The 27,679-nt window shown below is 62.9% G+C and overlaps 1 protein-coding gene across 2 annotated transcripts in view; it reads right to left on the bottom strand.

The window, feature by feature from the left end:
* Nucleotides 1-27,679, bottom strand: part of ZNF469 (zinc finger protein 469) — a 204,256-nt gene that overhangs the window by 109,521 nt on the left and 67,056 nt on the right. For both annotated transcript variants that reach the window (XM_070061895.2, XM_070061898.2), the window contains one exon: nt 12,162-12,256. The gene's annotated coding sequence lies outside the window, so the exon portion shown is untranslated. The remainder of the gene's footprint in view (nt 1-12,161; nt 12,257-27,679) is intronic.

The raw sequence follows: 27,679 nt of genomic DNA, 5'->3' as shown, positions 1-27,679 counted from the left end.
CAGGCAAACTGCCAGGCAGAAAGACCTGAGTGGATGCTGGATGGGCGGTTTGCAAAATACTGTGGAGCCTCCATGGTGCTGTGGACCATGGGAGACCTTCGGGGGGAGGGAGAGAGGGAGGAGGAAGAGGAGAGGGAGAAGGGGATGAGGAAGTAGGGAAAGCTTGGGCTTCTTCTTAGGGTCCAAGGCCAGGACCTGGCAGGTAAGCCATGGGGCGGGGCTGGGCATGGCGCACGGCTGGGTGATGGCGACTCAGGCCTACCGACCGCTGCTGCTGGCCCAGTGCCTCTCAGCCACAAGCAGTGTGTGGCCACAAAGGGACTTGGCCAAAAGTTGTCTAGGAGGCCACAGGCACAGAGCAGCCCAGGTCCTCCTGGGGGGCGGTGAGCAGGGAGCAGCCCAGTCCTTCCTCCATTCATCCGTTAATTTACCGCTCTATGCACCCACCCACAAACACGATCCTAATCCATCTATCCACCCACGGACCCACCCGTCAACTGTCTGAGCATTCCCCTCCTCCCTCCCTCCCTCCCTCCCTCCCCTCCCTGCACCCGCCATCTCTCCCTCCTCCCCTCCTCCCTCCCTCCCCTCCCTCCCCTCCCTCCCCTCCCTGAACCCTCCATCTCTCCCTCCTCCCCTCCTCCCTCCCTCCCCTCCCTGCACCCTCCATCTCTCCCTCCTCCCTCCCTCCCCTCCCTGTACCCTCCATCTCTCCCTCCTCCCCTCTTTCCTCCCTCCCTCCCTCCCTCCCCTCCCTGTACCCTCCATCTCTCCCTCCTCCCCTCCTTCCTTCCCTCCATCCCCTCCCTCTATCCCTTCCTCCCTCCTTCCCTCCTCCCCTCCCCTCCCTACACCCCTCCCTCCCTGCCTCTTCCCCTCCGCCTCCCTCCCTCCCTCCCTCCCCTCCCTGCACCCTCCATCTCTCCCTCCTCCCTCCCTCCCTCCCTCCCCTCCCTGTACCCTCCATCTCTCCCTCCTCCCCTCTTTCCTCCCTCCCTCCCTCCCCTCCCTGTACCCTCCATCTCTCCCTCCTCCCCTCCTTCCTTCCCTCCATCCCCTCCCTCTATCCCTTCCTCCCTCCTTTCCTCCTCCCCTCCCCTCCCTACACCCCTCCCTCCCTGCCTCTTCCCCTCCGCCTCCCTCCCTCCCTCCCTCCCTCCCTCCGCAGATCCTGTGGATTCTCCTCTGGTGCCGACAGGGGTCTTCCCACGGTGCCCACCTGTGTGTGTGAAGGAGGGGCAGACCCGGCCTCCCCAGGCCTCCCCCAGCAGGTGTTTCACTGACACTCTCAGAGCTGGGCTCCTGGACGAGACTGCCCAGTGGACGTGGACAAGTGTTCAGTAAAGGGTCAGAACACAGGGGTTTAAAGCTTGGAGTGAGCTGGATGCAAATCGAATCCTGCTAAATTTTTTTATATAACACAGGCTGGAAGAAACTAACGTAGGAAAAAGTGACTTAGGGCAGGGACTGGAGAGGCCTGGAAAGGCCACCGGTGGAGGGGGCACGGCTGGTCCTCACGGCAGGCGCAGCAGGGGTCACACCCCTCCAAGTGCATGGAGACCCGGCAGACACCACTGCCACGCCCGTCTTCCCTCTCCCCTCCCCCAGTCCATCTTTCGACCCCCTGCTGTGCTCGTCTCACTGGTTCCTGTCGAGCTCCCCAGGCCCCCACCACAGCCCTGCTGGGGGCCCCAGGGGCCCGTTTCCTCTGTAGGAGCACTGAGGCCTACATCCGATAATTCATCCGGGATATAACCAGCACTCGTGGTCAGGCACCTACCCCAGCCTCCTGCTCTCCACACCCTCGCTGCCCCCGGCCTCCCCTCCTTGGCTGAAACTCATTTTCCAGCTGCTGGGGCCATGGGCATCTGTCCCCGCATGGTTAGCACCGCCACTGGTGTCACGTGCACCCAACCAGTGTGGGGCCAGGTAGCTGTCTGCACACCACAGGTCTGCCTCTGCCCCGGGGAGTCCTTGCTGCTCCACCCCTGCACCCCCTGCCACGCCCCCTTGCCCAGAGCTAGGAGCCCCTTCCCAGGTCCAAACTCCTACTCAAGGCCAAAGCCTGTCTCCCCCCGACATGTGCCCCTTCCCATCCCCCTACACGCAGGCCCAGACCCCTTCTGCTTGGAAAGGAGGACAGGCACCGGTGGCTCTTCTGTCCCTAGGGTGGGGCCTGGAACTCAGGACGGCTCAGGAACTCGCCTAAGCCACCCAGACTCAGAGGACTCAAGACGACAACGTGTCATTTCCTCTCTGCCGGCTGTCACTGCCACCCTGAGCGGGCTGCTTGCAGGTCGGGTGCTGTGGGTGGGGGCGCCTGCCCTGGGCACTCAAGGACGGCCTAGTGGGGAGGTGGGCAGAGTCTGCATCTAGGCAGGCAAGTCCGACTCTGGACCCTGCTTCTCATTACCTGGGAGGCATCGGGCAAGGGACTGATGGGAGACTTGGTTCAAGGCCGCTGTGGAACGGAATGCCCTGGGAGTAGCGGAGCCACTGCTGAAGAGCCCGCACTGCCCATGCGGGCGGTGACAACTGGCAGATGAGAGCTAGGTTTCCACAGTGCACACCAGCAGGCCATGGCCTGCAGCCTCCCGCTGCCACCCCCGATTCTGCTCCATATTCCCCGAGTCCCTGCCGAGCCTCAGACCACGCTTGCGCCGTGCAGTGAGACACACTCCCAGACAGCACTCACAGACGCCAGGTCCCACAGAGAAGTCTACACAGGGAGCTCGGGGCTCCTGCCTGCCTGTGCTTCTGCGGATATCAGAGGGTCTGCGAGGGTCTGCGAGGGTCTGGATGGGCAGGGGCACGCCTGTCTGCCCTCTGTGTGGGCTGGCGTGGCCTGGCCAGCTCTGGCTACCTCTCTCAGACATTCACTGAGGTGTGTTGGAACAGAAGTGCCTAAAGCCACCTGGTCACTTGCTGGCACTTCCCGGGGTCCTCTTAGCTTGCGGGAATCGTCCCGGGCATTTGGCAGGGAGTAGGGGTCAAGACTGACGCAACTCAACCTTGGGGAGAGTCCAGTGCAGGGCAGAAACGTGAATACATGGGGAGCAGTGGGTGAAGCACCTGGACAGAGACGGTCCTGAAAATGGGGGTGCTTGGAGTCCCAGGTGAGCAAGTGCCAGCGGGGTGCCACTGCTCTCCATCAGTGGACGTGTGTGGAGAACCCGTGTGTGCCGCCTCTGACAACCAGCGTCGAGTGAGCAGATCCGGGTGTGTGTGGGGCGGGGGGGGCCCTGCTGTGGGTGGTTTGGACGTGGCAGCAAGGACAGCTGAAGAACCGACTTCAGAAATCCCACCTCATGCAAACGTTCAGCAGGCATCCACACTACACTGTCTAAAGGGACAGGGGGGCTGGCGCGGTGGTGCACTGGCTTCATCCTCCGCCCGCAGCACCAGCATCTCATATGGGCGCTGGTGCTAGTCCAGCCGCTCCTCTTCCAATCCAGCTCTCTGCTGTGGCCCGGGAAAGCAGTGGAAGATGGCCCAGGTCCTGGGGCCCTGCACCCGCATGGGAGACCTGGAAGAAGCTCCTGGCTTCGGATCAGCACAGCTCTGGCCATTGCGGCCATTTGGGGAGTGAACCAATGGAAGGAAGACCTCTCTCTCTGTCTCTTCCTCTCACTATCTGTAACTCTACCTCTCAAATAAATAAATAAAATCTTTAAAAAAATAAATAAAAGGACAGAGGACTGTGTGTGCGTGTCCCACATCACAGGGCCCAGCTCCTGACTCCAGCTTCCTGTCTGCACCCCGGGAGCAGCAGGTGACGGCTCACGTGACTGGGCCCCTGCCACCCATGTGGGAGACCTGGACTGGGGTCCCAGCTCCCGGCTTCAGCCTGGCCCAGCTCTGACTGTTGTGGGCTTTTGGGGAGTGAATCAGTGGATGGAAACTTCACCTGTTTACCTTTCTGCACCTCAAATAAATTTACTTTTAGAAAAGAATGGAGCCCTGGAAATTTCGGGAATCCCTTAGGAGGGAGTAACTGGCACCTCGTGTGTGATGCTGCTGAGGGCCCTTTCGGTCGACTCTCACGAGTTGAGCGTGCGAGGCTGAGCATGACCGCGGAACGTCGCGGCCAGACGCTGACATGGGGGATGAGTTGGTCTGAGGAAGGGGCAGTCACCCTCCTGGCCGGAGGCAGGTTCTGCCAACAGCATGCAGCGCCCACTCCGTGTCTGCCCCTTCGTGGACACAGCTTCTGAGGAAGTGGGGAGTCCAAAAGACAATTTTGAGATCAAGGGCACAGGAAATTTTGTCTTTCATCCGAAAATCCCTCAGCTGCGGAGGAAATCCAAGGCGAGGCGGGGCCACGGGAGTCACGCAGTGCACGTGTCGGCTCCTGCCGCCATGAGTGGCCCGCGCCACTCCCAGCGCTGGGCAGGCCGCCTCTTCCCGGCCTGGACAGCCCCAGCACAGCTGCCTGCACGTCCACTGCGGCCGTCTGCGCTCCGGCAGCCGTGTCACGCTGTGAGTGCCGCAGCAAGTTCCCCAAGTGGTGCAGACAGGCTCGGTCGCCCGCGTGCTCCAGACGCTTAGGAATGTCCGCTGTCCTGGATGGCGGGGCGGGGTTTCCTGGCCAGGGAGGGCCATTCCCTGGTTAGGCAATGGTGCCGCGGATCCCGCCCCTATTGTGCGAAACACATGCCATGTCCCATGGTTAGTCCACACACCCTACTGTGCGCATCTGCTGGTTTGAGTCTCTGTCTATGGCCAGGATCCCAAGGCATGTGGACGGAGATCTCAGAGCACACTCGCCCCTCTGCACCTTTCTCCGGAGTCAGACCCCCGGGCACGACCCCACACCCACCACTGACAGGCCACACACTCCCGTGTCTCGGCTTCCAGTGAAGAGTGACCAGCACTCATCTGGCACGGAGTGGGGTGGGGCTAGACGCGCTCAGCGCGGCACTTGGCAGAGACAGGCACTCAGGCAGGTGGCCACCAGCTGCTGCCACGTCTCACATTGCTCTCTTCATCATCCCCACCATCACCACCGTCCCCACCATCCCCACCGTCCCTACTGTCCCCACCGTCACTGAATCGTCCCCACTGTCCCCACCATCACTGAATCGCCATGAAGCCCACCTCACGCTCTCCATCACTAAATAACCTTCTGACGCCGCTGTTCTCGGTGCTCCCGTCACAAACTCTCCCAGGGCTTTTACCTGTGCTTGGCAGCCCTTTGTGCAGGGGACCCTCACCAAGGGAGCAGCTGTCTCGTGCTCTGCACCTCCGCGACAGGGCCTCCCTGGGCGCCCTCCACTTCCAGTATCCTAAGCCTGTCCCTGTCGCCAGAGCTTGCTTCTGATCGGCTGTGAAGGCTGCCAGCACGGTCAGTGCTGAGGAAATGAGTGCCGAGCTGATCAAACACGATGAGCACAAATGCCCAGGGGGTCATGCAGTCAGGACCAAGAGGCCAGGAAGATCCCGGGAAGAGCCCGTAGTTGAGTTTGGCCTTGGCAATGGATCAAGATCTGGATGGGTGAAGATACGGAGACTATGCCCGCAAGAAAAATGTAGTGAACAAAGGCACACACAACACATCAGGGGGCCTGAGTGAGAGTCCAGTGATCACATGTAAAGACAGGCAAGGTCTTGGTCGGCGCCGCGGCTCACTAGGCTAATCCTCCGCCTGCGGCACCGGCACCTTAGGATCTAGTCCTGGTCGGGGTGCCGGATTCTGTCCTGGTTGCTCCTCTTCCAGGCCAGCTCTCTGCTGTGGCCCGGGAAGGCAGTGGAGGATGGCCCAAGTGCTTGGGCCCTGCACCCACATGGGAGACCAGGAGGAAGCACCTGGCTCCCGGCTTCAAATCAGCGTGCAGGCTGTAGCAGCCATTTGGGGGGTGAACCAATGGAAGGAAGACCTTTCTCTCTGTCTCTCTCTCAATGTCTAACTCTGCCTATCAAAAAATAAATAAAATAAAATAAGATAGGCAAGGTCTCAATCAAAGTTCCTCCCTGTCCGACACAGACGTGAAAACACGCAAGATTTTAACCAACGTCCCTCCCTATCCAACATACACATGAGGACACCCAAGACCTTAACCAGCGTCCCTCCCTAGCCAACATACACGTGAAGACACGCAAGACCTTGACCAATGTCTGCCCACCCTCAGCACCCTCTCTCTGGAAGCCACCGGAGGACGTGCTCCATGAAAACAAGGGAGTAAACTGAGGAGGCCAGCAACGTGGACCCAGAGTGCAGGGCTCTGACGAAAGAGCTGCCCCCTGGGAGGACGGAGAGGGAACTGCCAGGACTCCGCCTGGTCGCAGGACTTGGGAATCACCTTGCCCAGACTGGAGCAACAGGAAGAGAAAGATTTCTTCGTGGAGGTGGAATGGACTGCCTATGTTTGCAAGTACCGAGAGCAGGCGCATAACTGGGGAGAGTCTGGGGCCGCAGCAGCCGAGCAACACGACCAACTTGCACTACACAGGAGGAGTCACAGGACGCAGGGCGCTGGCTATGAACCGTGCCCAGCTGAGCCTCGTGGTCAGTGCCGACCGTGGGACCGGCTAGGCGAGGGCCACCTGGAGCATGAGCACAGAGTGTTAAAAGCAGAATTCTAGGAAGTAGTAATATACCAACGTTATGGAAACACAGACCCAAAAGGCCAAAAGCTGATCTAAGCAGCTGGCTTAGACCCTGAGGGATAAGCAATGGCCTTGGGGTGGGGCTGGACCTCCTCCTGGCGAGCCCTGCAGGACTGCTGGCACTTGATGTGATGTGTATTTATGACTGTGATGAAAGGCCAGCCAAGCACAAAATGAAATGCATTCTTGCCACCGCTAGATAGCAGGGGAAAACAATGGAAACCTCGACAAGGTGGTGAGCACCTGGAGCTGCGGTCGCCCTGGCGGGTGTGGGCGGAGCCGCAGTCCCGGGGAGATGGTGGCTCCTACTGGTGCGGTTGCATCCACGCCCTCGGCAAGGCAGTGTCCGTGTGAGCGTGCACTGGAGAAACCACCAGGCCTGCACGTCAGGAGAGCCGAGACGCTCTTAGCAGCTTCAGGACGGTGACGCCAGGACACCGGGGACTCAGCGTGTCCACGGGTGGCGGATGGGGAAGCCACGGTGGTGCGCTCCCTGGCGGGAGTGGTAGTTCAGGAGCAGTGGCAGGGCCCACAGCCCAGCCAGCGGCACCTCCGAAGCAGAACCCGCCCTGGGCTGAGGCAGGTCGCAGGATGACGCGTGAGCTGGACACCCCACTTCCACAAAACCCAGAATGAGCAGGAGCAGTCCCCGCGTGCAGGGGGACGTACGCATTACAGTGGAAGGAAAGGCAAGGAGCCGAGAGCCACGGCAGGAGCTCGGGCACGAGAGCAGGGCGGGGAGGCGGCCGGGGCGGCAGGAGTGGGCAGCGGCCAGGACACCGCCTGACGGCTCCCGCTCTCCCCTGCTGGGGCACAGCAGTGCGAGGTGGGCAATGAGCAGCCCGGCTCGAGCGCTTGCGGAACAGCAGGTCCCCTGCTCAGGCACCAAGGGCGCCACGCCGGCCGCCCCCGACGCAGGGAACCGCCATCTTCCCCGCTTTGGGAGTTCTCCGGGGGCAGCACTGCCTGACGCTGAAGGATGCAGAGCTGCGTGGGGGACCAGGCAGACGGGACAGGGCCACGGCAGCCCTGGCAACAGAGGGCTTTTCATCCCTCCCCAGGCTCGTGGCAGCGCACCTGTACATCAGGGGTCCCTCCCAATTCAGCCCAGCTGAGTGATGGCACTTCACCAGCCCCGACAGCCCGCCTTCCCCCCTCTGCAATCCCAGCCCCAGCTGCCCTGACAAAGGCCTGGCAGGGGCCCAGGCCAGGGGAGGGCCCGGCGGACAGGACAGGCCGCGTCCTCTCCCGGCACAAACAGCTCAGATCTGCAGCCAGAGGACAGCATGAAGGAACTGGCTCCCGCCAGCAGGTATGAAGCGATCAATACGTGGCTTTCAAGGGACAGAAGAGGGGGAGAGAGAGGACAGGCAGGTGCAGAGAGCCCTGGCAGCCGCCTGGACACCCAGCCCTCTGAGGACAGCAGGTGCTGAGGCCAGGCCTCAGCTCCCGGGCTCAGAGAGCAAGTCCACTGCTGTCCGGCCCTGCAGGGGCAGGGGAAGGAGGGGCCTCTCAGGGAAGCAAGGGGAAAGCCTTTGAGCAGGGACCTGGCCAGGAGGACGGGGTGGACAAAGTCTCCAGGGCGAGAAGCACGTTCCTGCCGGCACCTCACCTCAGACAGATGGGCCCGCGGCCCAGCCCTTCCTGTGGGCGCCGGCACGCCTGCCTCTCAGCCCCGAGGGTGCACGGCGTGGCCCCCACCCAGGCGCAGCAGCAGGTGGCCAGCAGCAGCCCTGGCCTCCAGGCCACAGGGCTGTGTGGGGACGAGAGAAAGGACCTCCCCTGGACCTAGGGTTGTGACCGAGGCTGGTGCAGCGCCAAACCCTGACGGCATCCTTCGACCTCAGGATCCAGCAGGACCTGAGCCCTGGGCAGCTGGGTCAGCAGAGGCAGCGACTTCCCTGCTGCCTGAGCCCCCAAGCCGGGGTCAGCAAAGATGACTGCTGGGCTCGCACCAGACAGTCTGGGTTCCAGGCCTGGTTCTGACTCCGGGTGCCACAAACTGTCCCCTTGCCTGTGACACACGTCCCTCCCAATTCTATGTGACAGATGGTGTCCAGGCTCACTCAGCACAACCTTGGGGAAGGACAGCCATGTAGCTCCTTCTAGGGGTGTGGGGTTCAGACGGGGTGAGGACGCCCAGGGACCCCATGCAGGATCGGACCCCAGCCCCTGCCCTGTGCTTCCGTGCAGCACTCGCCTGGCTGGAGGGGAGCCTGCTCCCAGGGGCTCTGGTGCCCTCGGGGGAAAGAGGGACGGAGAGCACAGCCCCAGCCAGGGGCGCATCGCCTGGCACACCGCCGGCCAGCGTCGAGCAAGGGACCCGCTGTGCCTTGCCCTGTTCTGCCTCCATGCGTGAGGATCTGTGGCTGTCACGACTGAGGACCACTCCCCACCAAGATCACTACCCCTCACAGAGCCTCGAGGGTCCCGCTTCCCGCCAGGACCTGCCTACCCACCCAGCTCCAGCCAGCGGCCTTCAGGGAGGCCTCCGAAGTGCTGTCCACCCACGCCCTGTGCCCCCACCCACTGACAGTGCCCCCACTCACCCTGGGAGAACCCACCCAGGGCTGTACCCCTACCCACTCACAGTGCCCCCGCTCACCCAGGGAGGACCCACCCACGCCCTGTACCCCTACCCACTCACAGTGCCCCCGCTCACCCACGCCCTGTACCCCTACCCACTCACAGTGCCCTCTGCTCACCCTGGGAGGACCCACCCACGCCCTGTACCCCTACCCACTCACAGTGCCCCCGCTCACCCACGCCCTGTACCCCTACCCACTCACAGTGCCCTCTGCTCACCCTGGGAGGACCCACCCACGCCCTGTACCCCTACCCACTCACAGTGCCCCCGCTCACCCTGGGAGGACCCACCCAGGGCTGTGCCCCTACCCACTCACAGTGCCCCCTGCTCACCCACGCCTGTACCCCTACCCACTCACAGTGCCCCCGCTCACCCTGGGAGGACCCACCCAGGGCTGTGCCCCTACCCACTCACAGTGCCCCCGCTCACCCATGCCCTGTGCCCCTACCCACTGACAGTGCCCCTGCTCACTCTGGGAGGACCCACCCAAGGCTGCAGGTGGTGCTCCTGGAGCCTTGTCCATTTGAGCCTGGGGCTCACTGCTGGGACAGAACCCGAGGCAAATGCTGGACACAGAGGTCAAGTGGCCTGGGGAATCCACAGCAACCCAAGTGCCCAGCGGATCACGAACGTTTGTGGTTCACAAAGGCCTGGGAAAGAAGGCTGTGAGTTCCCATAACCCAGCATTTTCTCAGGGGAACCTGCAAATGCTCAGACAGGCAGACACCCGGCTTACTCCGAGGTGTGTCCTCGTGTCCCTCCATCGCCATCACCTCCTGACACACCACAAACTCTCTGCTTTGCCACAGGAGATGGCTCAAGGGCTTGCTTCTGGAGTTTGCCCCGGGGACACGCGCACCCTCAGGGCCACAGCCCGGTGAGGGGTGAGTCTGTCGGCCAGCATGGCTTCTGCCACCCTAGAGGCTGTCTGTCCACTCCTTGCCCACACACCGTCTGCTCCAGCAAAGGACAACGCCACACTGACCGTCCGTGCAGCGACGCCTTCGACAGCTACATGTACGAGGGGCCTTCCTTCCGGCTGGCGCATCCCGGAGGCAGCCATGTGGGCTCCTGCTCGTTCTGAATTGAACGCCATGAGGATGCTTTGTGCTCCGAGTCTGTTCCCCGGCCGAGAGCTCCTGGGAGGGGAGGCGCTGCCCGCCTGGGGCGCGCTGCTCCTCACGTGACCTCTCCGAGACCAGCCCCAAAGTGACTTCTGAGGGCGACTTACAGACAGTAAACGGCACAGCTGTCACGAGGGCCCGGTGGCTCTCTCCCACACGGGGACACGCGGTCAGGGTTCCAAGGAGCCTTTCTGGCAGGGTCCCTGCACGCTCAGCGCACTCCCTCCCCTTGCAGCGCTCCCCCTTGCACAGGTTGGCCCCAGATGGCCCCTGCAGCACCTCTGGCAGGGGCAGCCGTCTGGGCATAGAGCAGCTTCCAAGGGAAGTGGAGGCGGGGACTTGGCCATTGCTGTGAGCTGCCCCCCCCCCCCCTGGTTTGGGCGGCCCGCCCTGTCGTCCAGGTCTGACCGTAGCTCTGAACTTCACTTCACTCCAAGTGTGGTAGCACACACCCAGGACGACCTCCAGTCACCATGTGTGGGGTGCACACCCTGACGGACATGACCAGCACTGCCCTCTGGCCTTTCCTGCACAGACAACATTCCTGGCCTGTCCATTCTGAGAACCACTTCAATACCCGGGCCACACCTCTATCCAAGCTACCCCCTTTACACCACTGTCAGTCCAGTGCTATTCAGTGTGCCGGCACTGGTGCCATCCTGCACACGCACACACGAGTGCCACCTGACCAGTCCACATGCCGGCACTGGTGCCATCCTGCACACACACACACACGAGTGCCACCTGACCAGTCCACATGCCGGCACTGGTGCCATCCTGCACACACACGCACACGAGTGCCACCTGACCAGTCCACATGCCGGCACTGGTGCCATCCTGGACACACACACACATGAGTGCCACCTGACCAGTCCACATGCCGGCACTGGTGCCATCCTGCACACGCACACACACGAGTGCCACCTGACCAGTCCACATGCCGGCACTGGTGCCATCCTGCACACACACACACACGAGTGCCACCTGACCAGTCCACATGCCGGCACTGGTGCCATCCTGCACACGCACACACACGAGTGCCACCTGACCAGTCCACATGCCGGCACTGGTGCCATCCTGCACACACACACACACGAGTGCCACCTGACCAGTCCACATGCCGGCACTGGTGCCATCCTGCACACACACATGAATGCCACCTGACCAGTCCACATGCCGGCACTGGTGCCATCCTGCACACACACGCACACGAGTGCCACCTGACCAGTCCACATGCCGGCACTGGTGCCATCCTGGACACACACACACATGAGTGCCACCTGACCAGTCCACATGCCGGCACTGGTGCCATCCTGCACACACACACACACGAGTGCCACCTGACCAGTCCACATGCCGGCACTGGTGCCATCCTGCACACGCACACACACGAGTGCCACCTGACCAGTCCACATGCCGGCACTGGTGCCATCCTGCACACCCACACACACGAGTGCCACCTGACCAGTCCACATGCCGGCACTGGTGCCATCCTGGACACGCACACACACGAGTGCCACCTGACCAGTCCACATGCCGGCACTGGTGCCACCCGAGTGACGCACGTGCTGGCACCGGTGCCAGCCACGCCTGACGTCAGCACCGTATTAAGCAGCACAGAAGTGTCAACCAGCACACGCCTGCGCACTGTGCACTGACGCTGGCACAGCACCCACCACACCAGAGACTCAGCACAGCTCTGAGGATCCACCTCCTCAGCCAGTGGCAGCACGTTCACAGCCCGTGCACCATGCCACGTACCGGTGAGCCGCGGCGACAAGCATGAGCAAAACGGCAGGACCTGGCGCCAAATCAGATCCCAAGAGAGAGGAAGCTGCTCTTACCTGTGTGATGCCAGGTCGCGGCTGATGGGTCCACCCGCAGGAGGGCCGGCTGCCCGGTGCTCCAGCCTTGCTCAGCCCTGGGCCGCCATCAGACCCTGTAGATCACATGGGACAGTTCAGAAGGTGGCCTCGAGAGCAGGACCAGGCAGTGCTTGCTGGGGGCCGGCATGGGGCAGCCCCCAGAGGTAAGCAGGGCCGGTGGCCATGCCGGAGAGGCCCCCCCTCACCGGTGCCGGTCTGGGATGTGTATGCACCCTCCCTGCTCCATGTCCCCCACCCCCGGCCTGCATGTGGGCCTGTGCTGCTGTCTGCACCCTCAGCCCCAGACACCCTCGCCCCACCTTCTGGGACTCCCCCTTCACTGTCCTCATTTTATCCCCCAAGGGCCCCCCAGGGACCCCTCCAGGACCAGGGCATTCCAGTCACCACACAGCAGCCCAGAGAGGGTGTCCCCTGCCAGCCTGCACTAGCCAACTGGGGAACTCAGGGGCCCAAGGTGGGGTTCACTTCCAAGGGCTTCCAGAAGGAACCCCAGTCCTGGATCCCCACCCCACAAGTCCCATGGCTCAGGCTGGGAGGGCAGGGGGACTTGCGCCTCTCAGGGGTCTGTGGCTGTGACCGACTGTCCCTTCCTCCCAGCAGTGGAGGAAACAGCGAGGGCTGATGCCCCCAGGTCACTTCCTTCCCCATGCAGGGTCCAGGTGGGCTTTGGAGGAAGCGAAGAAATCCAAGCCACAAGGCAGACACCTGCTCAGAAGCGGCACTGCACTTGAAGCCCAGGGCCCGCCCTGTCTTTCAGTGTCCGTGTGTCCCCTTAGCACACGGAGAGAAGGTCCCGGAGGCTCAGCAAGACGGCGAGCAGGGGTAAGGTGGGGAGCCCGAGGCGCAGGGTCTGTGACTGCTGGGAGACCCCAGCCCTCATCTCCCGAGCAAACTCTTATCTGGAGGGGTCCCCAGCACAAGCCCTCTCTGCACAGTTGGGTGTAGAAGTGTGACGGGAGGTGGTGAGGGGCAGCACGGTCCCAGCTGAGAGCACGCAAGGTGGCCAGCTGGCCTGCTCCCGCTGCTTTACCTGCACCGTCTGGACTGCCAGCGGCACGTGAAGAACGGCAGCCTGCGTGGCTCCTGTCCCACCGCTGACAATCACTTCCAGGTCACCACGGCCCCAGACAGGGGGCGGGGTGCCCTGGCTTCCCAGAGACCACCCTCTCACACTCACTCCTCTTCCAGAAAAAAAGACTTATTTATTTGATAAGCAGAGAGAGAGAGAGAGAGAGAGAGAGAGAGAGGGAGAGGGAGAGAGGGAGAGAGGGAGAGAGGGAGAGAGGGAGAGAGGGAGAGAGGGAGAGAGGGAGAGAGGGAGAGAGGGAGAGAGGGAGAGAGGGAGAGAGGGAGAGAGGGAGAGAGGGAGAGAGGGAGAGAGGGAGAGAGGGAGAGAGGGAGAGAGGGAGAGAGGGAGAGAGGGAGAGAGGGAGAGAGGGAGAGAGGGAGAGAGGGAGAGAGGGAGAGAGAGAAAATCTAATTCTCCAGTGTAGTCCCGAATGGCCACTGACAGCCTGGGCTGTGCCAGCTCAACGCCAGGAGCCCAGAACTCCATCCGGGTCTCCCACATGGGTACGAGGGCCCAAGCACTTGGCTCTCATCTCTCTCACCTGCTGCTTTCCCAGGCTCACTAGCAGGGAGCTGGGCTGGAAGCAGAGCAGCTGAACCAGAGCTCATATGTGGGGGGCTGGCATCACAAGTGGAGGTTCACCTGCTGCACCACAACGCCAGCCCCCCAACTCTGCCTCTGAGGGAAACCTATTCCTTTTTACTCTTTTCTTTTAAAGATTTATTTCTTTATTTGAAAGGAGGCAGAGACAGAGAGAGAGAGGTCCTCCATCTGCTGGTTCACTCCCCAATTGGCTGCAACAGCTAGAGCTACACCAATCCAAAGCCAGGAGCCAGGAGCTTCTTCTGGGTCTCCCACATGGGTGCAGGGCCCAAGCACTTGGACCATCTTCCACTGCTTTCCCAGGCCACAGCAGAGAGCTGGATTGGAAATGGAACAGCCAGGACTCGAACCAGCGCCCATATGGGATACCGGCACTGCAGGCAGCGGCTTTACCCGCCACACCACGGCACCAGCCCCTTGTTTTACTATTTATGCCCACCCGCAACTGAGAGAACCTGCCATGTCCAGCCCCACCTCCTCCCCTCTGTTAAGTTACAGATGTTTTTTTCTTCCCCAACCTTTGGAGGTCACTCCCACTGCCCTCCACCTGCACCCACCTGCACCCACCTGCTCCCACCTGCACCCACTGTTCCCACCTGCACCCACCTGCTCCCACCTGCACCCACCTGCTCCCAACTGCACCCACCTGCCCTCCACCTGCACCCACCTGCTCCCACCTGTACCCACCTGCACCCACCTGCTCCCACCTGTACCCACCTGCACCCATCTGCTCCCACCTGCACCCACCTGCTCCCACCTGCTCCCACCTGCACCCACCTGCTCCCACCTGCCCTCCACCTACACCCACCTGCTCCCACCTGCACCCACTGTTCCCACCTGCACCCACCTGCACCCACCTGCCCTCCACCTGCTCCCACCTGCACCCACCTGCTCCCACCTGCCCTCCACCTGCTCCCACCTGCACCCACTGTTCCCACCTGCACCCACCTGCATCCACCTGCCCTCCACCTGCACCCACCTGCTCCCACCTGCTCCCACCTGCATCCACCTGCCCTCCACCTGCACCCACCTGCTCCCACCTGCACCCACCTGCTCCCACCTGCACCCACCTGCACCCACCTGCTCCCACCTGCACCCACCTGCACCCACCTGCCCTCCACCTGCACCCACCTGTACCCACTGTTCCCACCTGCACCCACCTGCTCCCACCTGTACCCACCTGCACCCACCTGCTCCCACCTGTACCCACCTGCACCCACCTGTACCCACCTGCACCCACCTGCTCCCACCTGTACCCACCTGTACCCAATGTTCCCACCTGCACCCACCTGCTCCCACCTGCACCCACCTGCCCTCCACCTGCACCCACCTGTACCCACTGTTCCCACCTGCACCCACCTGCTCCCACCTGTACCCACCTGCACCCACCTGCTCCCACCTGTACCCACCTGTACCCACTGTTCCCACCTGCACCCACCTGCACCCACCTGCCCTCCACCTGCACCCACCTGTACCCACTGTTCCCACCTGCACCCACCTGCTCCCACCTGTACCCACCTGCACCCACCTGCTCCCACCTGTACCCACCTGCACCCACCTGTACCCACCTGCACCCACCTGCTCTCACCTGCACCCACCTGCACCCACCTGCTCCCACCTGCACCTACCTGCTCCCACCTGCCCTCCACCTGCACCCACCTGTACCCACTGTACCCACCTGCACCCACCTGCTCCCACCTGTACCCACCTGAACCCACCTGCTCCCACCTGTACCCACCTGTACCCACTGTTCCCACCTGCACCCACCTGCTCCCACCTGTACCCACCTGCACCCACCTGCTCCCAACTGCACCCACCTGCACCCACCTGCTCCCACCTGCTCCCACCTGCACCCACCTGCTCCCACCTGCACCCACCTGTACCCACTGTTCCCACCTGCACCCACCTGCTCCCACCTGCCCTCCACCTACACCCACCTACACTCACCTGCTCCCACCTGCACCCACCTGAACCCACCTACACCCACCTACACCCACCTACACTCACCTGCACCCACCTGCACCCACCTGAACCCACCTGCACCCACCTGCACCCACCTGCACCCACCTGCTCCCACCTGCACCCACCTGTACCCACTGTTCCCACCTGCACCCACCTGCTCCCACCTGCCCTCCACCTACACCCACCTACACTCACCTGCACCCACCTGCACCCACCTGAACCCACCTGCACCCACCTGCCCTCCACCTGCTCCCACCTGCACCCACCTGCACCCACCTGCACCCACCTGCTCCCACCTGCACCCACCTGTACCCACTGTTCCCACCTGCACCCACCTGCTCCCACCTGCCCTCCACCTACACCCACCTACACTCACCTGCACCCACCTGCACCCACCTGAACCCACCTGCACCCACCTGCCCTCCACCTGCTCCCACCTGCACCCACCTGCCCTCACCTGCACCCACCTGCTCTAGTGGACCCAGCTCGCCTGCCCCTCCCTAGTCCTGATCCTCAAGGTCCTCGGAGCATCCTGGGGCTCCCTGCTCCCTGTGCAGTCCCTGGCTGATCCGACCTTGGACACCATGTGACCAAGCAGTGCCGATCACCACGCCAGGCAGCCCCCTTCCAGGGCCACACAAGCCCCACTGCTAGGCCCTGGGGCCCTTTGCAGCCCAAGCCGGGCAGGCGCCCTCAGTGCCCCAAGCTTCACGCCCTGTGCTGCTCCAGGCTGGGCCCTTCCCTTCACGCCCGGAAGCCGGAAAGAGCCCGGCGGCCCTCACCGCGCACCTCATCAGCAGTGCACTGCAGTGGCTTTCGCACAGACCTTTCTCGATGAAGAGCACAGTGCCTGGCTGGAACACTCCGGCCACTCTGGGGAACACTCTGTTACCCTTGCCTTATGGATGAGGACCCGGAGGCTTAGAGAGGCAGAGTAACTAGCCCAGGTCACGCAGCACGGCAGGGTCCAAGCTGGATTCCTGCCCGGCGGTGACCCCTCAGCGGAAAATGAGATCAAGTGCACAAGCGAGAGAGCCAGTGGGTGTGTCCTGAAGCCAGGCTCCCAGCAGTCAGTGCTGTACCCGCAGGGAGGGCAGCACCACGAGAACAAGGTCAAAGCCAGGAGCCCTGCACAGCAGCCCCAAGCACCCCCGAGTGAGCCCAGCTGCTTGGGCGCTAGGATTCTGCATGCGGCTGTGTAAGGGTTGGGCTTCTCTCGCTGCTGGCCGGGGAGCCACAGGCCGCGTCTGGAGCCACTCAGGCCCTCCGAAGTAGCCAGGGAGACCCAGGATATGGCCACATGCAGGCGCTTGTACTCGGGGCTCCGAGCGGGGTCCTCCTTGCCGCTGTGGAGCACCCCAGCACTGCTGCAGCCCATGCCGGGCGGATAGCGGCTGACCTACACCCCTGCTGTGCGGTCCCCGCCGGAGCTGCTGGAACTGGGGGGCTGAGGTCAGGCACGGAAGCTGGGGGTGGGGCCTGCGGGACCATGTGCCCAGCTCAGAACCGACAAGACTGCACATGGGTGCAGCTGCCCAGGAAGCCTGGCTGCCACCCACCACTCTCCGAAGGAGCCGTCCCCACTCCCAGGCCCTGGTCCTCCTCCTGCAGAACTCTGTCCATGAGAAGCAGCTGGCTCCAAGCTGGGCCAGGACTGGGCGAGTGAGCCTGAGCACCGTGCACGGGCATGGCGTCAGAGTGGCCCAGGGGCCCTGAGTGACCCACACGCACCACGAGCCCCCTGGGGACAGAGGCAATCTCGGGAGGGAGGCGGCCATGAGAACTGGAAGGTGGGTGGGGTGGGCTGGGAGGGGCAGCCCAGCGTGCACGAGGTGTGGAGAAAAAGATAAGGTGAGGACCAGCAGGAAAACAGGAAAGGCAGGGCACTGTGAGCACCCAGCTGCCTGGGGCCTGCACGCAAGGCTGGGGCTGTGGGCCGCGGTGCGAACACCTCGGCTCCGCCCAGCCTGGCCCCAGGAGTCTGTTGGCTGGCCACCTGAGCAGGAGAGGCCCCCACCACGGGGTTTCCAGCCGGGGGCCGGCACAGGCTGCCTCAGTACACAGGGGTTCACGGCCAAGGGGTGTGGCCTGTTCCAGAGGTCTGCCCAGTGGCCTAGCCCCAGAAAGCTGCTCCCAGGGTGGCTGAGCCACCTGCCCCTGCCAGGATTCTGGCTGTGCCTGCTCTGTTGTCTGGACGTGCAGGTTCAGCCACGTCTGTAGGAAGGAGGCTTGGGACAAGGTGTCCACTTGCGGCCAGGCCACAGGACATGAGGCCCCACTGGAGGCCAGGCCACAGGACACGCGGCCCCACTTGCGGCCAGGCCACAGGACATGGGGTCCCACTTGCGGCCAGGCCACAGGACAAGGGGTCCCATAGCAGCCAGGCCACAGGACAAGGTGTCCACTTGCAGCCAGGCCACAGGACATGGGGCCCCACTTGTGGCCATGCCCCTGTTCTAGATGCTTCCAGTTTCCTAAACCATCTGCCTCGTTACCCTGACCCTGGAGTGCCTGTGGCGATACTGCTGGGACCTGCAGTGTCCGGCAGAGGACGGCGGCTCTGAGGGCCTGCAGCCTTGGAGGTGGCCGGTACCATGTGCCATGCACACCCCTGTACCTGCAGTCCCACTGGGCTGCTGCCTCAGGAAAGCGTTCCTAGACCTGTCACCACCACGAGGGGGGCAGTCCCAGGTGTTCCTGACCCCCGGTCCCTGCACCGACAAGGGCTGCCAGGCAGTGAGCCAGGCCTCCGCACCCTTGTCATTGGGTCAGACGGGAGCAAGTGCCCTGGAGGGCGAGTTGGTCCCAGGGCTGCCCTTCCTTGGGACACCCTCTCGCCCTCTCCACCCCGCCCCGCCACAGCTCCACCTCCCTCAGAGTCCCTGTGACCCCTGATGCTCCCTTGCTTGCGCGTCCCTCTGGGACCCTGGGCCCAGCTCCCGGTGCAGCGACTCAGCACCTCCTCTTCGGGGAGAGCGGAGGATGCACCACAGGCACCCTGTCCTGGACACGCAGGACGCGTCCGCGCTCGAGGCCGGCTTCTCTCTCCTGCCCCTTGGGCTGGGCAGGCTCAGAAGGTGAAGAGTGCAGACAAGCACCTGCCAGTGCCGCTTCCTGTCGTGGTTCCTCTCACTCACTCGCAGCATCCGAGGGCACACAGCTCTGCAGGGCTGCCCTCGCGGGGAGCGACGGCAGGTGCGAGTGCTGAGAACCTCGAAGGGCTGGGGCAGCCCATGTGGGCGGGGTCTGATCCAGCGTGCAGGGGGAGCCAGAGAGGGCAGCCCACGTGGGCGGGGTCTGATCCAGCGTGCAGGGGGAGCTGGAGAGGGCAGCCCACGTGGGCGGGGTCTGATCCAGCGTGCAGGGGGAGCCAGAGAGGGCTGGGGCGAGGCTGACACACCTGTCCCAGCTTCCCTAGGAGGTGAGCACTGAGCTCCACTCTCTCTGGCCACTGCTGGACGTAGACTGACACGCGTCACACACACACACACCCCGCTCAGGGCTGAGTCTCAGAAGACGCAGACATCTTTCCTGGGTGGGTTTTTTTTCTGCTTCTCAGCCTCTCACACTGTGGTATCCTGTGGCAATGGGTGGGGAGGGCAGACCTCTCCCAGTGTCACAGCACAATTGTAGTGGGTGCCACACTTTGGTGCTGTGGCACCCCAGCTCTCCAAAATGACTTGCTGGCTTCCGTTAAGCTTTGGCTGGGGCCGGCACTGTGGTGCAGCAGGTGAAGCCGCCGCCTGCGACACTGGCATCCGCTATGGACACTGCTTTGTGTCCCAGCTGCTCCACTTCTGATCCAGCTCCCTGAGATAGCCAAGGTGCCTGGGCCCCTCACCATGTGAGAGACCAGGAGGAGGCTCCTGGCACCAGCCTGGCCCAGCCTTGGCTGTTGAGGCCATCTGGGGGTGAGCCAGTGGGTGGATGACCTCTCTGGCTCTCCCTCACTCTGTAACTCTGATTGCAAATGGATGACTAAATCTCAGAAAAGAGAAAAGAAAAGCCGCTTTGGCTAGAGGCCACGTGAGCCAGCCCATGAGGCCCCGTCTGTCCACACAGAGCACGTCACTGCTTGTCCTGCACCTGCTGCGTGAGCCTCAGGGGCAGGAGGATGTCGGCCCCGGCTGCTTCTGCTCACAAGACCAGGGCCCCGGTCAGCGTCTGTTGGACGCACTGAACCAAAAGGTAGCAGGTACTTCCGGTGTATTCAAGAAGCACGCAGAATCGACCAGAAAAACAAGAGGGCGAGGCTGCACGCCGATGGCTCCCAAATACATGTAGGCCCAGCCTGGCTCAGCAGGGCTCTGCACAAGGAGCTGCGGTGCTGGCTGAGGGTGGAGGCGCAGCAGAGGGACCCGAGCATAGAACTTGGAGTCAGGCCCACGGTGGGGCCACCAACGTTAGCCCCTGCTGCTCAGCCAGCTCAAAAGGTGGCATCAACCGAAATGGAAAACACAGAAATCTAAGATTTCCTGAAGGTGACACAAGTGAAAACCTATGACCTTGAGCTTGTCAGTGACCTGTGACCTTCCGCTTACCAGCAAGCATCCAGATACAGCACCAGAAGTGCAACCCAGGAAAGAAAAAGCCGGCACCCGGGAGGCCGTGGTCCCGGTGTGAGTTGTCCCCACAGGCTCCTGGGTTGGATGCTGGGTCCCCAAGGCAGAGGCAGCGAGGGGCACGGGACCTTCCACGTGTGGGGCCAGGGGTGGGGGCGGGGAGGGACTGAGCTCCCCGAGGGCCAGGGCTGGGCGTCCAGGCTCGTCCTGCTTCCTCACGTGCATGGCATACCCCATGCACGTGCTCCCACCACACCAGGCCCCTGCTACACAGGCCACCCTGTGAGGCCTCACGGAAGCCGATACTGGTGCCGTGACCTCTGTATGAATGACCCGGCCACTGTAACACTACACAGATCAAGGCAGCGATTTTATCAAACATAACATTTGCTTTGCGAAAGGTGCTAAGAGAATGAAGAGATAAGCCGTGAAACAGAGAATACTTCAGATTACATTTCTGCTCAAGGACTCCCATGTAGGATACATGCACTATGAGACTCGATGGTCAGAGAACAAGCAACCCGATGGAGAAACAGGCCGGAGCTCAGGGCCAACACACAGGTGGCAGAGTAGCTGGTGGGAAGAGGCCCCAGGAAATGCAAATGAGTGCCAGGACGAGACCTGGCTACATGCCTGCAAGGACCACCAGCATCTGGCCCCCGCCCAGCACTGGGCGTAGGAGACATGGAGGGACAGGGACTCCGGTCAGTCGCTGGAGGGGGCGGGAACGGTGCGGGTGCTCAGGCGGACGCCGGGCATGTCCTCACTGCAGGGCCCGCAGGCAGGCTCTGAGGTGTGTGCTCACACGAGCCCAACACGCAGAACCTTGCCCGGGAGTGCACTTGGCAGCTTGAGGCACAATCATCCTGGAAGCAACCAAGGCGCCCAGGGAAGACCCACAGGACAGATGACAGGAGAGGCTTCAGGCGATGGGACAGTCCCTGGGCTCTGTGTGCCCAAAAAGGCTCCAAGCCTTTTTGAAACAGAGAGCTTCAGACCTCCAGGCTGTGCCTGACACTGGTATCCCCTAGGAATGCTGTTTTGTGTCCTGGCTGCTCCACTTCCCACTCAACTCCCTCCAGATGCACCTGGGAAAGCAGCGGAAGATGGCCCAAGCGCGTGGGCGCCTGCACCCACGTGGGAGACCTGGCTGGAGTTCTAGGCTGCTGGCTTCCTCCTGGCCCAATCCCAGCCATTGAGGTCATCTGGGGCGTGAACCAGCAGATGGAAGATCTCTCCCCCAACCCTTTCTCTCTCTGTAACTCTGCCTTTCAAATAAATAAATGCATCTTTAAAAAGAAAAAGAGGAGCTGCAGAACACACATGTTAACCAATCCACCGAACACGCGGGATCCCAGGATGGAGCACGGCTGCGTCTCACTGGTGAGGGATGACTGGGGAGCCAACCTGAGGGACTCTGTAAAGTGGGGCTGAGGCTGGACCCCCACAGTGAGGACAAAGGTCTGAGCTGGGGGACACAGCTAGCGAAAGTGATATTCTGCCTGCTGCCTGTGGTGCTGGAACCAACATGTGAGTGGGGGCAGACGCTGGAGCCAGGCGTCTCATGGTGGGCAAGGAGCAAACGGATCAGCAGGTGGACGGGCAGGGCACACCGCGTGAGGCCGGGTCACAGGCACTGACATGGGCCCGACTGCGCAGGGGCGGCTCCAGCTGTGTTATTGTGTAACACACCTGCTGGCACACACGTGGCTCCCTCATGCCACCTGTGGGGAGGGTCTAGAAGCAAGGACCCGGCCCCCGGCAGCAACCTCACAGTGCCATTCCATGCCCCCTCCCTTTTTTTTCAGGATTTACTTAATTGAAAGGCAGAGTCACAGAGAGGGAGGGAAGGAAGGAGAGGGAGGGAAAAGGGGGAGGGAGGTCTTCCCTCCAGTGTTCCACTTCCCAAATGGCTGCAGCAGCCAGGTGTGGACCATGCTGAAGCCACCTGGGTCTCCCATGTGGGTGGCAGGGGCCCAAGGACTTGGACCATCATCTGCTATCTTTGCAGGCCGTCAGCAGGGAGCTGGATCAGAAGCGGAGCAGCCGGAACCCACCCTCCTGTACAGAATGCTGACATCACAGCTGCAGCTTGGGTCGCATTGCACTGGCCCAGCCCTTGGTTCTAAATGTCACCCTCCATAGGACAGACCAGCGAATCCTGAGGAACAGCCGATTCTAGGGCTGGGATGCAGAAAACACAAGATGAGCCTGGAGCAGCATCTGGTGCCAGAAAGTGGGGCCAACGCTGGAGCCACCGAGCGACAAACAATGTGGTGCTGGACTGGGATGCGCAGGCGACCACACCAGGGAAACGCGTGCGAGAGAAGGGTCAATCAGGGGCAGCTGAGGCCCCGCACCTAGGAAGAGGCGACCGGCACCTGCTTGTGAAGAACACGGCCACTTCTCTAGAGGGACTCGACGGCCGGCCCAGCCGGGTGATGGGGTCAGCAGCACAGGCCGGACCCTGGGTGCCAGTGCCCGAGGACACCTCATTCCCTCGTCTCAGTCTGACTGCGAGGAAAGCATGGGGCTGGCCCCAGTCAGGGACACTCTGGGAACTCCCTGGCCAGTCCCCAGAGCCTTTAGGGTCATCAAAAGTAAGGCACAGCCACGGGGAGGCATGGGTGACATACTGCCCTGTGGTGTCCTGCATGGAATCCTGGGACACAAGAAAGGCACTGGTGGGAAAGCCGCTGACACTGGGGCAGAGGCTCGTGCTCCGTGCAGTCAGTGGCTGGCACTGCTCAGTCTTTAGGAGTTATTAAAATTCATTTTTATTTTACTTGAAAGGGAGGGATGGAGGGAGAAGGAAAGAGAGGGAAGGAGGGAGAGAGAGAGGGAGAGGGAGAGGGAGACCATCTGCTAGTTCACCCCTCAAGTGCTTGCCATGGCCAGGGCTGGGCCAGACTGAAAGCAGGCCCTGGGAACTCCATCCAGGTGTCCCATGTGGGCTGGGCAGGGACCCCGGTGCTGGCGCCAACCCTGCTGCCTCCCAGGGAGCTCGTGAGCAGGACGCTGCAGAGAGGAGCAGAGCCGGAGCCTGCACCCCGACTCTCGGATGAGCAGTGCCCCCCCGGCCCCGTCCTCGGCTTTAACAAGTGCACCATGTTACAACGCTTATAAGGGGCTCTCAGAAACCCTCGGGACTATTTTTTGCAACTTCTCTGAAATCTGAAGATCTTTCCAAATTAAAAGCTTATTTAAAACAATGGGCAAGATATTTGTAGGCGTGTTCCCTGGAAGACAACACAGAAACAGCTAAGTTAGGACAAAGAGCCTAGCCTCACTGATTATCAGGAAATGCACACCCAAACCCCTGGGAGACGCCGTGGAACAGCCCCAGTCAACAGCCAGACCAATCCGGAGCCTCCCATGCCACGGGGGCCACCAGGAGATGGAGCCGGAGCCTCCTGTGCCACGGGGGCCACCAGGAGATGAAGCCGGAGCCTCCCGTGCCACGGGGACCACCAGGAGATGGAGCCAGAGCCTCCCGTGCCACGGGGACCACCAGGAGATGGGGCCGGAGCCTCCCGTGCCACGGGGGCCACCAGGAGATGGAGCCGGAGCCTCCCGTGCCACGGGGGCCACCAGGAGATGGGGCCGGAGCCTCCCGTGCCACGGGGACCACCAGGAGATGGAGCCGGAGCCTCCCGTGCCACGGGGACCACCAGGAGATGGAGCCGGAGCCTCCCGTGCCACGGGGACCACCAGGAGATGGGGTCGGAGCCTCCCGTGCCACGGGGGCCACCAGGAGATGGAGCCAAGCCTTCCGCAGACGGACTGGGCATGGAGCAGCTGAGCTGCACTCAAAACCCGCGGCTCTGCTCCCAGGACCCATCCCAGGGAGTGACACTTGCAAATGTCCCATGCGAGCATTCACTGCTCACCATGGCCTCACGTGGGAAACACCCCCAAAGCCCCTTAGCTGGCGGGAGGGCCACAGGACGCACATCCACATGCAGTGCTGAGAAGGGACCGGCACAGAGGGCAGGTCCTGGACGGCCTTGTTGTGCACATGAGGTTACCAGAGGGGGACAGGACTGACGGTGAGTGTGCAACAGCCACATGTCAGGGCTGCTGGTGGCCTGGGTGCCCTCACCCCACAGTCCCCTCCACAGTGAGCTGCAGTCCCTGTGTCAACGTCACACGGAGCAAGCGATGCCTCCACAAAGCACCTCTGCAGGAAGGGGCAGAGAAGGAAGAGGGGCTGCCCTGGGACGATTCCATCCTCAGTGGCTTTCAGACGGGAGCTGGTGGGCTACCCCTGAACCCTTCTGAGCCCTTACAGGAAGAGGGCTACAGCCCCCAGGGCAGCCCACGCCGAATAGAACAAAGCAAGGCAGACGCCACGCGGGGAGCTACGGAGCGGCTCGTCCAAGTCCTTCAGCCCGAAATGGCTCCCAGCACGGGGCAGCGGCTGTTCTCACAGCCCCTCCCTGTCTGTCCCTGCACAGACCCTCCACTCACCCCAGCCACTCCCACAGGCAGGAGGAGCCCGGGGAGGCGGCTCTGCCCTCTCAGAGGGGAGGGGTCTGGTGCTGCCCAAGCTGTCTCCAGCTCCACACCACACTTCACACACTGGGCTTTGGGGGCTGGATCCACTGCTGGTCCCGCCCCCACTCGGGAGTGGGGTGGAGTGGGGTAGGCCCACGGTCTGTGTCCTCACCCCATGGCTGCAGCTGCTTGGTCCTGGGATGGGCGTCCCCTGCAGGTGGCATCAAGGCCCCACCCTCGGCCCCGGGGAGGCTGGGGAGCCCTGAGCAGGTCCTCCTCCTCTCACCGAGCGTGACTGACACGGCACAGGTGGCTGAGGATGTCTGGGCCTCGCCACTGCCCAGCACTCTCACCCCAAGATCGGGGACACTGGAACCACGCCCTGCCCTGACTCCCTGCCGAGCAGGGGCCCAAGGGTGGGGAGGGCAGAACGTCCAGAGCTTCCTTAGGGCCCTGGACAGCAACTGGGAACAGACTGTCTCCTTCATCCCGCATGACAGACGTCTCTGCCATTGCCAACCCTCAAAACACAGTCAGCATGGGGGCTGCTCCCCACTCCAGGGCGGCCCTTCCAGACCAAGTGTGTGCCTGGCTGTGGAGCGGCAGCCTGGGGCTCCTCCCGGCCACTGGCCCTGCTCACGTGGGGCGCCACTGCCCGCCAGCACTGGCGCACCAGGCCTCTGTTACTTCAGGTTGTTTTGCTCCCAGCGTGGTTTCCATTCCTGGTACCACCAGGGTGGAAAAGTCCTCCCCCAGCCGATTCCCGCAACCCCAAGACCCAGCTCTTTAAATAAAACCGGGTACAGCTGGGGCCAGAAATAGCCTCCGTGATGGCAAAGAAAGAGCCGGCGGGTGTGGCTGGAGAGGCCGGCCTGGCACGCGGGTCCCCGCCAGCTCCTCGGCAGCCTGCACAGCTGGCTCCTGCAGGGGAGTGGTCGGGGCGAGAAGGCAGGGGGGGAGGGGCCGGGCTTCAGGCCTCCGCCCAGCCCTGGCTCTGCAGTGTGCCAACTCTGCCTCCCCCAGCGCATAGCCTGCCTGGAGTCCTTGTCCCCCAGCAGCCTGTGGGGACACACAGAAGCCTCCGCTGCAGCCGGCAGGGACCCCACAGGGACAGCCCGAGGGCAGCTCCCCTCACCCCCCAGCCCAGATCGTACTGGGCCAGGAGCTTGCTCTCAGCGTCTGGGGGAGGCAGGGCTGGCGATTGTGGACTTGGCCAGTCGCCGCCCTCTGTACGCTGATTTTCCTGCTCTGGGCTTCAGGCCCTGCAAAGCCAGGGTCTCAGAGAGGCCAGGGCAGAGGTGCGAAGTCCAGAGCGTGACTCGAGGGAGTGGCGTGAAGGCCGACGGCAGCATGACATCAGAGGAGCCTGGCAGGCGGCCTGGCTGTGGGTGAAGCTCCCCAGGGCCGGCCCAAGCCGCCAGCCCATCTCAAGGTCTGGGGGCTGCGGTGCCCCTGGCCACACGGCTCTCTCTCTCCCCCCCTTCAGGGCACCTCACATCTCTCTCCTCTGATGTATCAGCCCCATCGCAGGATTGTGACCCCCAGACCATCTGCCCTAGGCAGGGGCATCCACGGCTCCCCGGGATTAAGGCCCAATGAGTTTGAGGTCATTACGGGGCGGGGGGAGAGTCAATGACTGGGTCAGGGGTGGGAGGCTGAGGGCATTTAGCCCCTGGCCTGAAAACCCTGGGAAGGGGGTCAGAGGCCAAGCAGGCGCCCCAGCCTCTTCCTGGGAAGGGCAAGCAAGGTGGGAGGGGGCCGTGGTCTCCCCAGGAGCCTTTTCCACAAGCATTTTGCCCTAAATAAGCCCAGAACAAGAGGTTCTGGTCCCAGACCCCTGGAGGCCATGGGGACAAATGCAGGGGTTCCTGCCCTCCTGGCCCCTTTCCCGACACGGAGCCTGCTCCATGAGCTGTGATGGGCATGTGTGTGCAGCAGGTGCCCACGGCTGGTGCAGAGCTGCAGGGCGGGGAGGTGAACACCCTTCCTAAGGGGCGGGAGAAGCTCCAGGGCCCGGCTCCAGCCTGGGGACTGGAATGAGCGTGAGGCGGCAGCAGAGGTCGGCCTGCATCCCGTGACGCCGGGAACCAGGCCCAGAGCAGGCTCACCGACAGCCTCCCAGCCTGTGTCCGATCACACATGCCCTTCTTCCCTGTGCCGACTGCTGCAGATGAACTCGTGCCCCCAGAGCAGTTCCCCATCGACAGAGTCCTGATGGCTTCGCGAGTCCAGCCCGTCTCACACGATGCGTGAGCCAGCGCTGGCCGGCCTCCAGCCCCTGCAGCCCACGCCTTCTCACACATCCTCAGTCTTCCCTGACGCCTGTGCTCTGCCCCGGGCCCCCACCCAGGGCCCCGCGTGACAGCCATCCATCGTCGCACAGCCTCCTCTGGCTCCTGTGCCCCATGGTGGTCGCCATTTCAGGTGGCAGCTCAGGGGCTGTGGCTGCCCTCGCGGGTTGCTGCTGCTGCTCCCATAAGCAGTCTGGGGCACAGCCTCCCTGGGAGGAAGACCCCAAAGTGAAGAGATTCCCAACACGGTGTCCCTGACTGACCACACACATGTCCCCGGCTGGGCTGTCCGCCACACCTCTCACTGCAAACTCACTGCTCCCCCCCACCTGTGCTCTCAGTGGAAGGAGTCACAGGGCCCCCACACCACCTCCAGGAGGGGCTGCGGGGGCACAATGGAGGGGTGTGGGTGTCATCTGGGGGCTCTAGGGGGGGTCACAGGAAGGGCCCCAGCTGCTCTGGCCCTGGGAGGGTTGGTGCTGGACCCTGCAA

Source organism: Oryctolagus cuniculus, chromosome 18 (assembly GCF_051225735.1).
Source record: "Oryctolagus cuniculus isolate XC-2025 breed Fujian yellow rabbit chromosome 18, ASM5122573v1, whole genome shotgun sequence".
In the NCBI taxonomy this organism is placed as follows: domain Eukaryota; kingdom Metazoa; phylum Chordata; class Mammalia; order Lagomorpha; family Leporidae; genus Oryctolagus; species Oryctolagus cuniculus.
The sequence above is the reverse complement of the archived record's forward strand: the minus strand, read 5'-3'. Positions and strand labels throughout refer to the sequence as shown.